The sequence below is a fragment of the Coffea arabica genome, chromosome 2c (genome assembly GCF_036785885.1).
Source record: "Coffea arabica cultivar ET-39 chromosome 2c, Coffea Arabica ET-39 HiFi, whole genome shotgun sequence".
Classification (NCBI taxonomy): Eukaryota; Viridiplantae; Streptophyta; class Magnoliopsida; order Gentianales; family Rubiaceae; genus Coffea; species Coffea arabica.
In genome coordinates this window covers 66,295,707-66,309,869 of record NC_092312.1, presented here as the reverse complement: position 1 = coordinate 66,309,869, position 14,163 = coordinate 66,295,707, and positions in this window count along the sequence as shown.

Genomic DNA, 14,163 nt, shown 5'->3' with positions numbered 1-14,163 from the left:
TTGTGCTTTGGGATTTTTATAGAAGGTGAGAAATGGCTCCAAAAGACTCTCCAACGGTCAAATATTAAATGTTGTCAAAACCAGCCGTTGGCCTGTCGGACGTCCGAACCACCTGTCGAACGTCCGAACCCTGCGTCCAAACCACCTGTCGGACGTCCGAACCCTGCGTCCGAACGTCGTCAGAGAGTCATCAAATCTTTGCGAAATTTCTCGGACGTCCGATGCGATCGATGTGCGTTCGAGGCGTGTGTCCGATCCTTCCAGACGTCCGATGCTTCCTCACGAGCGTCCGACAGAGTTTCCTTCTTGATGTTCTTCATCCTTTCGGACGTCCGATAGCGTCCGACATGAGTGCCCTATTTTTGCTTCTTCTTTTATGCCACAAGAATCTATTCTAACAAATTACTCACATAAAAACATTAGACCAAATCTACATTTTGGTTTGTTAATCATCAAAACCAAGGATTGATCGACCAAGGTCAACAATCTCCCCCTTTTTGTTGATGACAAACAAAATGAAGATTTCTTTTATCAAATAAGTTCAAATAAAGCTCCCCCTTAGAAAGTGCCAACATACAAAGAAATTTCAATAAATCCTACTCCCCCTTTTGGCATCAATCAAAAACAAACTCCCCCTTTATTTTTCAAATCAAGACCATATTGAATATCAAAATTTTCAATTGTACTTACAACCATATAGCACTTCTTGGATCAAAACTTCATGATGTACCTAAATATGAGAAATTTCATTTGGTACCCTTTCTTTATAGGGTCCTTGGGAGTTAATACAACATGATCTAGCAATCCACATGAATTTCATACATTTTCTCATATTTTTCTTTACATAGCAATCATTTTGCATATGTCCAAATTTGCAACAAAAGTGACACATGATAGAAGTATTTTGCACATAGGTGGATTTAATGCAACTAATTTTCTTACTTCTTATCATAGCAAACTTATTTGTGCCTTGAAAAGATTTGCTTTCTTTTGTTTGAGAAAACTTTTGTTTTTCATTTTGGAGAAACACGTTCAAGTCATTAATTCTTTTCTTTAACAAATTCTGTTCCTCCAACATTTTTTCATAAAACTTTGTTTTCTCTTCCAACTTCCTTTTCAAAACATTTTTTTGATTTTTTAAATCATCATTTTCCATTCTCAAACATTTGTTTTCTTGAAAAAGTTTGGAGTTTTCTTCCAACAAATCATTTATTTTTGTTTTCAAATCTTTATTTTTAGCATAAGATTTTCTCAAACTTTTATGCATTTTAATCATAAGAATTTTCACATCATCATCTTCATTATCTTTATCACAAGAAGAGTGATAAGAACTTACCTCATCTTCTCTAACGGCCATTAGTGCCATTTGGGCCAACTCTTCTTTTTCTCTTTTTGAATTGCATTCATCCCATGTAACTTTGCAATCTCCTCTTGAACATCTCTTGTTGAAGATCTTCTTGAAACTTTTGATGTGAGGAGTTATATCATTGTCCACTTCCATGATTTCATTACCCATGAAGGATGGGTTATCCCCCACTTGAGATGCTTTAAAAGCTATGCCTCTCTTATACATTCTTGCATTTTCTTCCTCTTGCACTTTGAATTTCAGCTTTAATTCATAAGAGGTTAGGGCATCCACAAGAGATTCAATGGACATAGAATTTAAATCATTTGCCTCTTCTATAGCATTTATTTTGTTTTCCCATTCTTTTGGCAAGGCATTCAAAATCTTTCTATTTTTCTCACCCAAAGAATATTCTTTTCCAAACAATTTAAGATCTTGAATAATGTCACAAAATCTACTACACATCTTATCAACATTTTCAAGAGGATGCATTTTGAAAAATTCATATTGAGAAACAAGCAAAGATTTCTTTTGTTCTTTAATATCTTGATTACCTTCATGAAATACACACAATTTATCCCAAATATCTTTAGCTGATTTACAATCTTTAATCCTACTAGATTCATTTATATCTAATGCATTGTACAATATACACATGGCCTTGGCATTCAAAGAAAGGTATCTCTTGTCTTTTTCATTCAATTCTTGTCTAGTCTTTAATCTACTCAAATTGGTGGTAGAGTCAACTATTCTAGCTTCATAAGGACCATCTTCTACCACATACCATAATTCAATATAAACGGATTGTAAGAAAATCATCATTCTTTGTTTCCACATGCTGAAATGAGAACCATTAAACATAGGTGGTCTATCAATAGATTGCCCTTCTAAAAAAGAAACTTTTATGGTTGCCATGATCTTTACTCTAAGCGGTTAAGCTTGATCAAAAGAGACCAAGCTCTGATACCAATTGTAAGGCCTGGTGCAACCCAATGAGTACAAACAATATCACAATGATGCACAAAGATATATCAAATTTAAGCACAATAAAGAAAACTTAATTAAAGAGAAAAGATAAGAAATGCAAACCAAATATCAATCCAATAGCCTCTTCAATAGATGGCGATGCTAACCAAGATGTACAAGTGAAAGCTCACTCCTTCCTCACCCCAAACACTCTTTGGTTGAGCCAAGGAGTTTTACAACTATTCTAGTTAACCCTCAACAACCTACACTTGAAAGATCACTCACCCAATTAAAAACTATTTTATACAAATGAGGCAACCTTCACCAAGGTTTTACAACTTCAAGTGATAGGTTCACCTTCACCAATGTTTTACTCCTCCTAGAGAGTAACCTTCACTTGAGCAACCTCACAACCCAACTTTCCCAACCCCTTATACAACCAACAAAGAATCTTTCTACTCAAAAATCTCACTTGTAAGCTTGTATTTTGTGTTGGCAAAAGTCTCTAGTCTTCTTGTGCTTTGGGGTTTTTATAGAAGATGAGAAATGGCTCCAAAAGGCTCTCCAACGGTCAAATATTAAATGCTGTCAAAACCAGCCGTTGGCCTGTCGGACGTCCGAACCACCTGTCGAACGTCCGAACCCTGCGTCCAAACCACCTGTCGGACGTCCGAACCCTGCGTCCGAACGTCGTCAGAGAGTCATCAAATCTTTGCGAAATTTCTCGGACGTCCGATGCGATCGATTTGCGTCCGAGGCGTGCATCCGATCCTTCCAGACGTCCGATGCTTCCTCACGAGCGTCCGACAGAGTTTCCTTCTTGATGTTCTTCATCCTTTCGGACGTCCGATAGCGTCCGACATGAGTGCCCTGTTTTTGCTTCTTCTTTTATGCCACAAGAATCTATTCTAACAAATTACTCACATAAAAACATTAGCCCAAATCTACATTTTGGTTTGTTAATCATCAAAACCAAGGATTGATCGACCAAGGTCAACAGAATGGTTTACAAATAAAAAACATTAAAAAATAACAAAAAAGATAGATCACCACCCCTTTCTTCCGCCATCATCACCATCTTACCACCTTCTTCTTCATTCCCTCTCCCCTCCTTCGTCCTCTCCCTCTCCTTCGACCTTCCTCCTCCATCCACCGTCATCTCCCCTTCCCTTCCTTACCCACCACACACCCTGCTCCCCCTCCTTCTCGCAACTAGATCTACTCGCAATGGCTGACCACTTTGGGCGACACGAGCAGGAGTGGGGTTGGGGAATAAGGAGGGGAGGAGGAGGTAGCGTGGGGAATAGGAGGAGGAAACGGAGGAATAGTAAATAATTTTAAAAATACCCCAAAAAAGTCTAAATTCTAAAACACTCTAAAATACAATTGTATAATATAGATTTTAAAATACCATACTACAATAAAATGTTTTTTTGAAAGCGCCTTAAAAGAATATTTAATCCATATGGGACTCTAGTTTTCGGAATCCTCCTCCATCCTTCAACATCCTGATGGATGATGCCTAACAATCTCAAATCCGACAAATGGTGGCTGAATATCATAAATGAGAGGCATGACAATGGACAGCAAGTTAAGGAAATTAAATCTTGATTAATTTTACAAAACACAGAGCGCATAGGAAGGAATGGACCCAAAATTCTATGGAAGGATATAATTCTTTTTTTTTTTAGGCTACAACGATAATATTCGTATGACCCAATCTATTCTATTGTACAGGAAGAAAGAGTCTAAAGAGGTTATATAAGAGACTAGTAGGTATATAGAACCAACTAAATCAAAGGAGTGCTCTGACACCTTTTTAAAATTTTTTTTATTACAGGTAGAGTTCGAATCCCTGACCTACAACTCAAAAAGGGATTTAATCCCTTTTCGTGGCCACTGAGCTTTTTGGAAGGATATAATTCAGTGTGGACTGGTCCCATTTATTTTGTTGAAGGACAAGAATAGTCACATCCGGGGTGTACGATGATGTTAGTGTCAATCAACGTCATCTACCATGAAGAAAATGTGCATAGATTGTGGTACTCAATATCTTTACTCAAATATTATGCACCCCGAAGGACGTACAAGTGAACTCTTGTTCATTAAATTTGCATAAACAACTTTTATAAACTAAGAAAAGTTCACACTAGGATGTTCAAGTACGAGATAATCTTGAGTGAAGACAGAAGGTTTATTTGGACCTATGCATCATCAATTTTGGTAATGATAATCAGTATCAAGTGGCACAAGAAAACAATGCGAAACCTGTCTACATCAAATTTCTTTTGTTTTTCATCTTAATGCATTGATTACACTTTATATGCCAGAAGAAATAATATCTGTCAGACTAGCCACCATCACCCTGTAAACCTACGATATTGAAAGAACATCAATGTAGACAATGGTTAGGTGATGAAAATTGGATGTGCATTTGAAAATGAGCCCGCAAAAGGTGTTAGAATATTATTATGGTCCGTTTCATCACCCCATGATAAGATACCATGAATACTTAATTGTTTCTCTCATCAGCTATATGACAAACTATTATGTAGGACAAGTTACCACACGGATAAGATATTATGAATATTTAATTGTTTCTCTCATCAATTAAATGACAAATTATTTGTAGGAGAAGTTACTACACGTAATATGCATAGATAGATAAGTATAGAGTTTGATAAACATAACAACTGAAAGGGTATGATTATTTGTAGGTGACGGGTTTTTACTACAAGTGCAAGTTTAAATCTGATTTTATACCCGTTGTCTGCAAGTATACAGGTCAATCAAATAATATAGGACATGTATCGGGTCGATTCTACGAGCAACAATGTCTACAAGTACTAGGTCCTTATTTTCTCTATTATTTAGACTTATAATGAATTTGAGCAGAGAAATAATATTGCTACTGTCTACAATTCTGAGTTAACCAATGCAAGATACAAATGGAGATTTTTCACTAAAGACTTAAATCTAGGAATATAGATTCCACTTATGGCACAAAAGATCTGATTTGATGAACTTAACACTTGTTACTACTCTTGTTTAATCAGGGATTCATTTCCTAACAAATACCAAAATTTCATTCTCATGATAATAATGGTCTAGAACAGTTTAGTTTTTCCTAATTTCTTGGTAAATAACTAACTCTGTTCTTGTTCATGCATGAAATGTAGATTTCATCCACTTGACTGTTTTTCTATTCTCATGAACATACAACTCAAGCTCTACGCATGTTACTCCATTTTTACTACCATCTCTCAATGAGTAATAACAACTATAATCTTGCTATTGGTGATCAAACAACAACAAGTAATCAATCATGCACAAGTAAACAAGTTATTATAAGATATCACAAGTGTAAGTCACATTCAATTCATATCACTTGGTCATAAGTTTAATCTACTCCCTAGTTATAGAAAATTAGCTACTCATGGATGATATAACAATCAAACTCATAACTTCATTAATGAAAAACATCTCAAGTTACAAGTACAAGAAGGTTAAGAATAGCTTAGCCAAGTTAATGGTGAAGCCTTCCAATTTCTGCTATGTCTTGCACTGAAAATGATTACAAGATGAAGTCTCTAAGTCTTCCTTCAAGAATTTCTAGCTAGAGAGAAAATGTTACAAGAAGAAAACTAGTTACGTATGGTCTCTATGACTTCTTCCTCTTGTTTTGCATAAAAAGATGGTAGAAAGTGCCTTTTTTCTCCTCTCATGATTCCAACATCTCAGATTTGTTAAGAAAGTCAAAAGAAATGTTGTTTTGACTTGACAATAAATCATTTTGTCCTTCTTTTTGCTTCAGAAGCATGTGCCACAGAAATCTCTTACCAAAAATAGCTGGAAAGTAGTGTGAAAAATGGCTGAACCACTTGCAGAGAAAAGAGGCCGATCCGAGGGGTTCAGTATGATTCGAGCTCGGATCCTCAATTGATCTGACCTCGGATCAACTGACCTCGGATCAATTGCTCCAGATATTTAGATGAGGACTCGGATCCTTTTGTTGCACATGGATCCGAGCTCGGATCCTTGTGATAAATTTCCAGATTTTCAATTCCTTCCTTTTTTTTCTTCATTTTTGCTTCTAGTTTCCTTTGTATTTTATCCTCCAAATGATCCTTGCTTTTTTCTTTATCTCGTACATGGACTTCACATATCAATATCCTTCAAAATATCACAAATTAAAGCATTAATCCATTCATTTATCAAGTTTTGAACGCTTAAACAACATTTAAGTCGTTAGCACCAAAAGAGTTCAACTATGGCTTTAATCTTCTCAAACATACCAAAAGTTCATGCCAAACTTGTACAAAATATACGTTAAATATTCACTTATCAGTAGGGATAATTTTAGAAACCTCCCTTGAGGTTTCCGACAATTTCACTCACCTTGGTTTAAATAATTACACTAACCTTCCTTCATGCGGTAAAATGACTATAATATTTTTCACTTATAGATAATTCCTACAAACCCAAAAATCATACAACTATAACTAGTTTTTCATTGCCATACAAAACAAACTCGTATCATCTCTCTCATATCTTCTCTTTTATGCAACTGATAATCCACTTTTTTTCCACAGTCACAATCTACACAACTGACTAATATATCCCAAATCCTCATTATTATGGAAATAGTTCTCGCTCTCTTTTTTGTTTTCCTTTTTTTTTTTTGTAAGTATTATCATATTGAAATTGCCAAATGACAAGTTGTCAAAGCAGATTTGTTGTCAAACTCAATGAAGATCAAAAGGATGGCGATCACATAGAGTACAAACAAGAAAATAAAAGTGATAACTAAAAAAGGAAACTGGATTGAGGAAGGTTACACTATTATGCCAATTAGGCAAAAAAAATTTTAGTATATAAAAATTGGAATAAGATTTATCTAGAGACATGGGATATGATCTCTAGTGTTGCTTTTGATTGCTCCGCATTGGTATTCTTGATGGGTTATATTATTTTAGTGTCAATAAGGTTGCAACCATTTGGATTGAATTTGGATAGTAGCACTGGTCTATTCAAACGTTGAATTTAGGCAAAAAAATTAAGGCTAAAGATTAGACTGACTGCAAACTTTAATTGTCATAGTTGATTTGCATAGGAAGATTTGGTGAGGCAAAAGTGGGCGGTCAAAATTGTGAGAAAATAGAAATTAAGTTGAAATGGCTTATTGAGTTTGATGTGCGCGGGGTATACATATACAATTAGTTCATCCACAATCAAGTTTTACATTTATAATTCCTAAATACCCCACACGTGATTTGTCACAAGTATACAAATCGTGAGTGAGTATAGGGTATTAAGGGTCGATCCCACAGGGAAGATTGCAATTACCGGTGCTTTTCGAACTCCTTTATTATCTAAACTACCATAAACATATAAAAGTAATGAAAATTAGCACTAAAAAACTCTTAGAGATATGGAATTCCTTACTACTCTTGCAAATGAGATTACAGGTTAAATGAATGTTATTATCTTGGTCAGTTATGGCATAATTTCCTAATGTATGTGAAACCTACTCTCGTAGTGAATCAACTATACTTATAGCTAAATCATACCTACTTTTGTGGCTATGAATTAACTATAAGTTCATTCCTTCTATGAAATTACATGAAACAAGTCACTTAAACCACATAGGTGCACCTCTACTCTCTTGAGTGTACTCCCTAGGTTTATCACTTCCTTGAACTAGTGTTAAATTCCAATTCTCATTGCAAACTTAACACCTTTAGATAATCACAACTAATGGACAGTTAATCATGATTAGAAAGCAAAAGTGATAAATACCTTGCTCAAAATAATATCATCAAATAACCAAGTAAACATCACCAAGAAGATATTGCAAGTTCATCCATACTCTAGGCATAAACTTTAGCAAAACATGAAGAAAAACAAATACAAACTTGTATTATAGTTAAACATGAAATCAAATACAAAAGAGAAAGTGATAGGAGAGATATCACCCTTGTCACATGAGGTTCAAACTCTCCATCTTTGCTCCTCCAATCTTCATCCAAATCTAACTACAAATACAAGAAGGAAAACCTACACTAACTATACTATACTACTGTAACTAATGAACTAAGAAAAACTAGTGAAGACTACATTTTGGTGAGTTTCTCCAGCCTTCCAAAGTTATTCAATTATTCTCCAAAGGCTGCTATTTATAGAGGAATTTAAGCCACAAGTGAATTGTTTCTTGGTTGGCAAAGTTGGTTTTTGAACTCTCAAAGTTCCCATACTCATTTGATCATTTCTAGCTAGAATCTTTGCAGAAAAAGTAGTAAAAAAGGTTGTGTGAAAAGAGCACAAATTGCAGAGCAAGTTGCAGCTGAAATCTAATAAAACGCGGCCACTGCCGTGTTTTGAGCTCCCGTTTTGCTCTTTGCAGGTTTGCACTTTTTTGGGCAGAATTCATCCTTGCTCTGTTTTTTGTCTAACTGCAACTGATATTTTCTTGATATTAGAGGCTAAACTAGCTCTTGTGTAAAACATGAAAGTTGTATTCTTTTGAGTTAACTTTCCAATTCATGAAGAATCATCCAATTTGGAGCTCTGTGAACCATGAAATGACCAAAATACCCCTGACTGGTCAGAACCTTGTTTCAGCTTTCGACCATGAAATTGCACTTCTGGATTTCGACTTTTTGACAATGAAAACAACTGAACTGAACTTCAATATCTTCATACCAAATGTAGATCTGTCTCTTAGCTTCAAATTGGTATAAAATTCACATCAATTCAATACTTGTAGCTCAACATATTGCTGAAATACCACAAGGTATCAAAGCTGTGAAATTTGCTTCCTTTTGTTCTTGATTGCATTTCCTCTTCTGCACTTCATATTCTCTTTTTATCACTTCAAACCGTCATCAATTATCCAATTATCTTCTCAATTCACTCCATTTGATTATTGAATCATTAAACCTACAAAAACATGAAGTTTTCACCGTAAAAATGCACTCTTTGCCACTTTAACCACAAAATGCATATTTTCACTAGAATCTTAGTTAATTAGCTATAAAACTAACTAAAATACACCAAAACTAAATAATAAAATACACTTAAAACATGTAAAATATATTCTTATCAGAGTTCATTAAAGTGGTGGTTATATCGTTTGTAATAGTTGCAATGTGGAAAAAATTCATGAATGAGTTTATCCCCCTTCTAAATAACAAAGGGGTATTTAAGGAATTTTGGGGACGAATTTAGCATATTGGGTCTATATTGTTACTAAAATGCTAACAATATGGGAGGTAGGTGTAATTTTTTTAGTTATAGAGGAGCTACTTGCAATAGTCAGAAACCTTAGGAGAGGTTTCTTAAATTATCCATTAATTGTATACAGATATTGAGATTTTCTCCTCCTCTCTTATTGCCTTTTCTTTTATTCATCTGTCTTAAAATTCTTTTCTATTGCCCATCGTACAAAATCTTGATGAATTAAGGTCAGGTCAGTACATTAGTGGTCTCGAGGGTCAAAGACAAAAAAAAAAATCACAATTGTGGGCACAAATGTTCGGATTGGTTATTGATTGACAATTTTGAAAGTGACCGAAATCAATCCCAATAATACTTCACAATCAATCACCTAGAGAATTCTAAGGATCGAACTCATTTTTTGGTAACAGTTTATTAGACCACATGTGCCCACCTTTCTTCAAAAAAATTATAAAATAGTGTACTTAAAACCAATCCCTTAGGCGCTCGAAAATGTCTTTCAAGTCTGAAGGTGCAATTCTGTTGAAAGAGGAGAGAGAATACATATGCAGACTTCAAAAATGGCATTAATTTGGTGATCTTCTCTGTAGTACATGATCTTAACCTCGGTTAATGACTAATAGTTAAACAAGAAGGACCAAATGAACAAATAACTTTGATCTTCTTATAAACTACGGCAACATCTCTGGCTTTCCAGCTGTCTCGAACCATAATCAATATCAAGTTTTGTTTTAAAAAATGTCATTTCATCCATTCAACTAATTTTAGCACTAATAGCCTAGTGAAATCTTTAAGATGATTCATCTCAATCATTACGATCGATGCTGCCGTTAAAACATAACGAAGTTGACCATGCGTGAGGCACTTAACCATTCCATGTTTCTTTTGTATATATCAAATAAATTTGTCTACAAAAAATTTTTCAAAAACTCCAATCCAGATGGGATCTTAGATTAGATTTTGTGGAAATGCGAATTCTGTACGTGCAATAAAACATTGAGCACGAGGCAACTAAGGTGAATTCCTGTCTCGACAACTTTCAGATTAGGTGAAGATGTATTTTCGAGGTGTGCATTGTTTAGGCAAGAGCAAAACAACCAATAAACCCTACACAAAAACCATGACTAAGGAGCTACCATAACTCATGAACAATGCAACAAACTCTATACACTTAATACAAGATGTTAATTGAAAAATTGCCATTTATATTTTTGGAGAAATATATTCAATTCATAAAAAATTTTCTGAGTTGCCACAAACAAAATCTGAAATGCATATTTTACCATTTTGCGATAGAACTTGGCCAAACTTCAGAATTTGCCCGGATTCGTCGTAAATTTGGGCACACTATCTTATTTGTTCATTTCTTGATTCCGCTTTCTTTTCATATTTCAGAAGCTCTTTCTCTTAAGCAACAGATTCAATACCTGTAGGACCTAATCAACAGATTCAATATCAAGTTGTTCGTTCATTTGTTTGTTTGTTTGTTTGTTTGTTTGTTTGTTTTTTTGGTAATAATAAACAATATCATGTGCCACGGGATAACAGTGCGAAACCTTTCTACATCAAATTTCTTTTGTCTTTCATCTTAGACTAGCCACCATCACCCTATTAACCTACGATGTTGAAAGAACATTAATGTAAACAATGGTTAGGTGACGAAAATTGGATGTGCAATTGAAAATGTTCATGACCACATGATAAGATACCATGAACACTTTAATGTTTCTCTCATCAGCTATATGACAAATTATTATGTAGGACAAGTTACCACTCGGATAAGATATAATGAATACTTAATTGTTTCTCTTATTAATTAAATGACAAATAATTTTGAACCTTTGGTGGGGTTTGGGGATCTGGTTGTGTGGGAGGGATGTTCACCTAGCGTACTCCATACAAAAGCTGCCATGAAACTTCTTAGTGGCTCAAGAGAGAAGATGACTTGGGCAAAACTGGTTTGGGGAAAAGGATTTGTACCAAGATTTGCATTTATTTTATGGCTGCTATGTAAGAAAAGGCTCCCTACATTAGACAGATTACAAAAGTGGGGTGTTTCTTTACCATCTAGTTTGTGTATACTCTATAATGAAGAGGAGGAAAGAATACACCATATGTTCTTTAATTGTTGTACGACAAGACCAGTATGGACTAAAGTGCAACACATGTGCCTGGTATTCCGAGGTTCTTATTCTTGGGATGAAGAACTTACCTGGCTTCCAGCTCACTGAAAGACAAAATCATTTGCGGACCAGCTGAGGAGATTAGCTTTGGCTGCTACTGTTTATCACATTTGGAGACTCAAGAATGAAATGATCCATCAATTAAGGTTCATTGTGTGTGCTAAACTGCAAAAAACCATTAAAGAATCTGTGTTATGTGGTCGATGGACGATCTAGTTTCCCAAGAACACAACAAAACTGGAAACTTGTAATGTAATGGGGAGTTGACTAGAAATATGTGACAGAGTAGTTGTTTTGAATGCTGTAACTATAGTAGTATGATGAGGGAAGATTGCTCAAGAGCTTCCTGTTCGTCATGACGCGGGCACGTCAAGAGGGCAAAAGAGCTCTCTGACCGTGAGCTTTTCAGACGTCATGACGCGGGCGCGTCATGACAAAAAGACACCTATAAATCATCAAAAACGAAAATTGAAATCCGAAATCAGTCAAATTCAAGGAAAACATATTTAAACTATCACACGAAATCAAAACAAACAATTAAAAGAAATAATTGGATTGCCTCCCAATGAGCGCCTTTCTTTAATGTCTTTGGCTAGACATGTCATATTTGCTCAGGGAGAATAAAATCTTGTAGCTCGTTTCAATGCTTCATCTTCAATGTGATCCTGGTAACCCTCATAGATGGAGTAATTTTTGAACACACGAGTTACGGTTTCCATGGATTAGTTGATGGCGCCAAATAATCGAGCAGTGATCTCAATTCTTCATCCACTCCTCCATCAAAAGCACTCAATGGTTCAAGATATTTGACCATAGCTACTCTTAACTTGTTTCTGCCATGAGACTCAAAAACTTCCGATATAACAAAATCAATCTCATTAACAGAAATCATGGAGTAAGAGTTAAGAAAATGCGGGTTAGGGAATGGAGGTGGTGTCACCACATTTGATGATTTTTCACTGGATTCTTTCACTTGAATGGGTTGCGGTTGGGGTTCAATTTCTTCCTTTTCGGTTTCTTTTTCAACTGCATCTGTAGATTTCTCATTTTGACACTCTTGCATCTCCTCATCACTAGTCAAGCAAATTGCACTCTCATTTTCTTCTAGATCAACAATGGTTTCCGAGGGCAATTCTTCCATTTGAGAAGCCAATCGATTTATTCTGGATGTCAATAGACATAGTTGATCTGCCAGATAACTCATTGCATCCTTCATCATCTCATTCCTCATTTGAGTCTCCTGTTGGAATTGGTATATATTAGTAGCTATTGGTTCAACTATTTCTTCAAGAGACATACCTGACATAGATGACGATTCTTGAGACTCATACTGCTGAAAATTCATTGGCCCGGTTGTATAATTATAACCGGAGTTATCCCACCATCCTTGATCATACCCGTTTGGATTAGGGTTATACCACGTTTGAGACCAGGGTGAAAAATCTCCATAATTATTGAGTGGGACACTCAGATTATCTTGATATTCGGGGCACATACCGGTTGAATGATCCCTGGCATAACAAAATTTACAGGTTTCAGCAGCCATTCTTTCTCTAATAGAGTTTAGTGCCTCTGAGTATGCAAACTTAGGAACAAAACAAGACTCATCGTCTTCCCTGGAAACAAAATCCAGTATATCACCAAAATACGGAGTGTTAAAAGCCATAAATTATATTAAAAAAATAAGAGAAAAATAAATAAAAAATGAAAACAAGATGAACTCAAAAGGAAACAAATTAATCTGACACCAGTCTCCGGCAACGGCGCCAAAAATTGACAGGTTGTCGAAGCCTGTGCAATAATAAAAACCTGCTCAACTAAAGTAAATTTCTGTAAATAGTGGTAAGCAGGGTCGAATCCACAGGGACTGGGAGTACTTGTTCCTTTCCAAATTCACAGTGACAAGGGGGTGTTTTTATATCAGAGGTAACAATTTTAACAATTCAACTAAAAGTAAAATAATTAAAATAAAAATAAAATAGCCAACTAGAAATTAAATAACAAATTATTAAAATCAAATGAGTGATAATTAAGGATCTAGCCAAGGAATAACTTCAGCAATGGTTCACCTAATTGATCATTGATGCAAAGGCAACTCCAATTATTTATCAATAAATAGGTTATAACTGCCAAACAAGCGATGACAGTCAACCCCTCCTTACTGTGTCGGTGATTAAGGTACGCTCGTTAATCACTACTCTAATTAAGAAATAATCCTAGATACGCCCATAAGATTTAATTCCCCAATTGCCTTACGTATTAGATGAGCCCTATTCTAACCAAATAACACACTACCAGGGTTATTTCAGATTAGCCCGCGTGTCCCCCTAACACGAATCTAATCGTGTCAGTTGTCACTAATTCAAGGCAATTAAACAATTACGGATTTAACGTCCCAATTGACAATAGATTATCAAGTTAACTAATTATCCG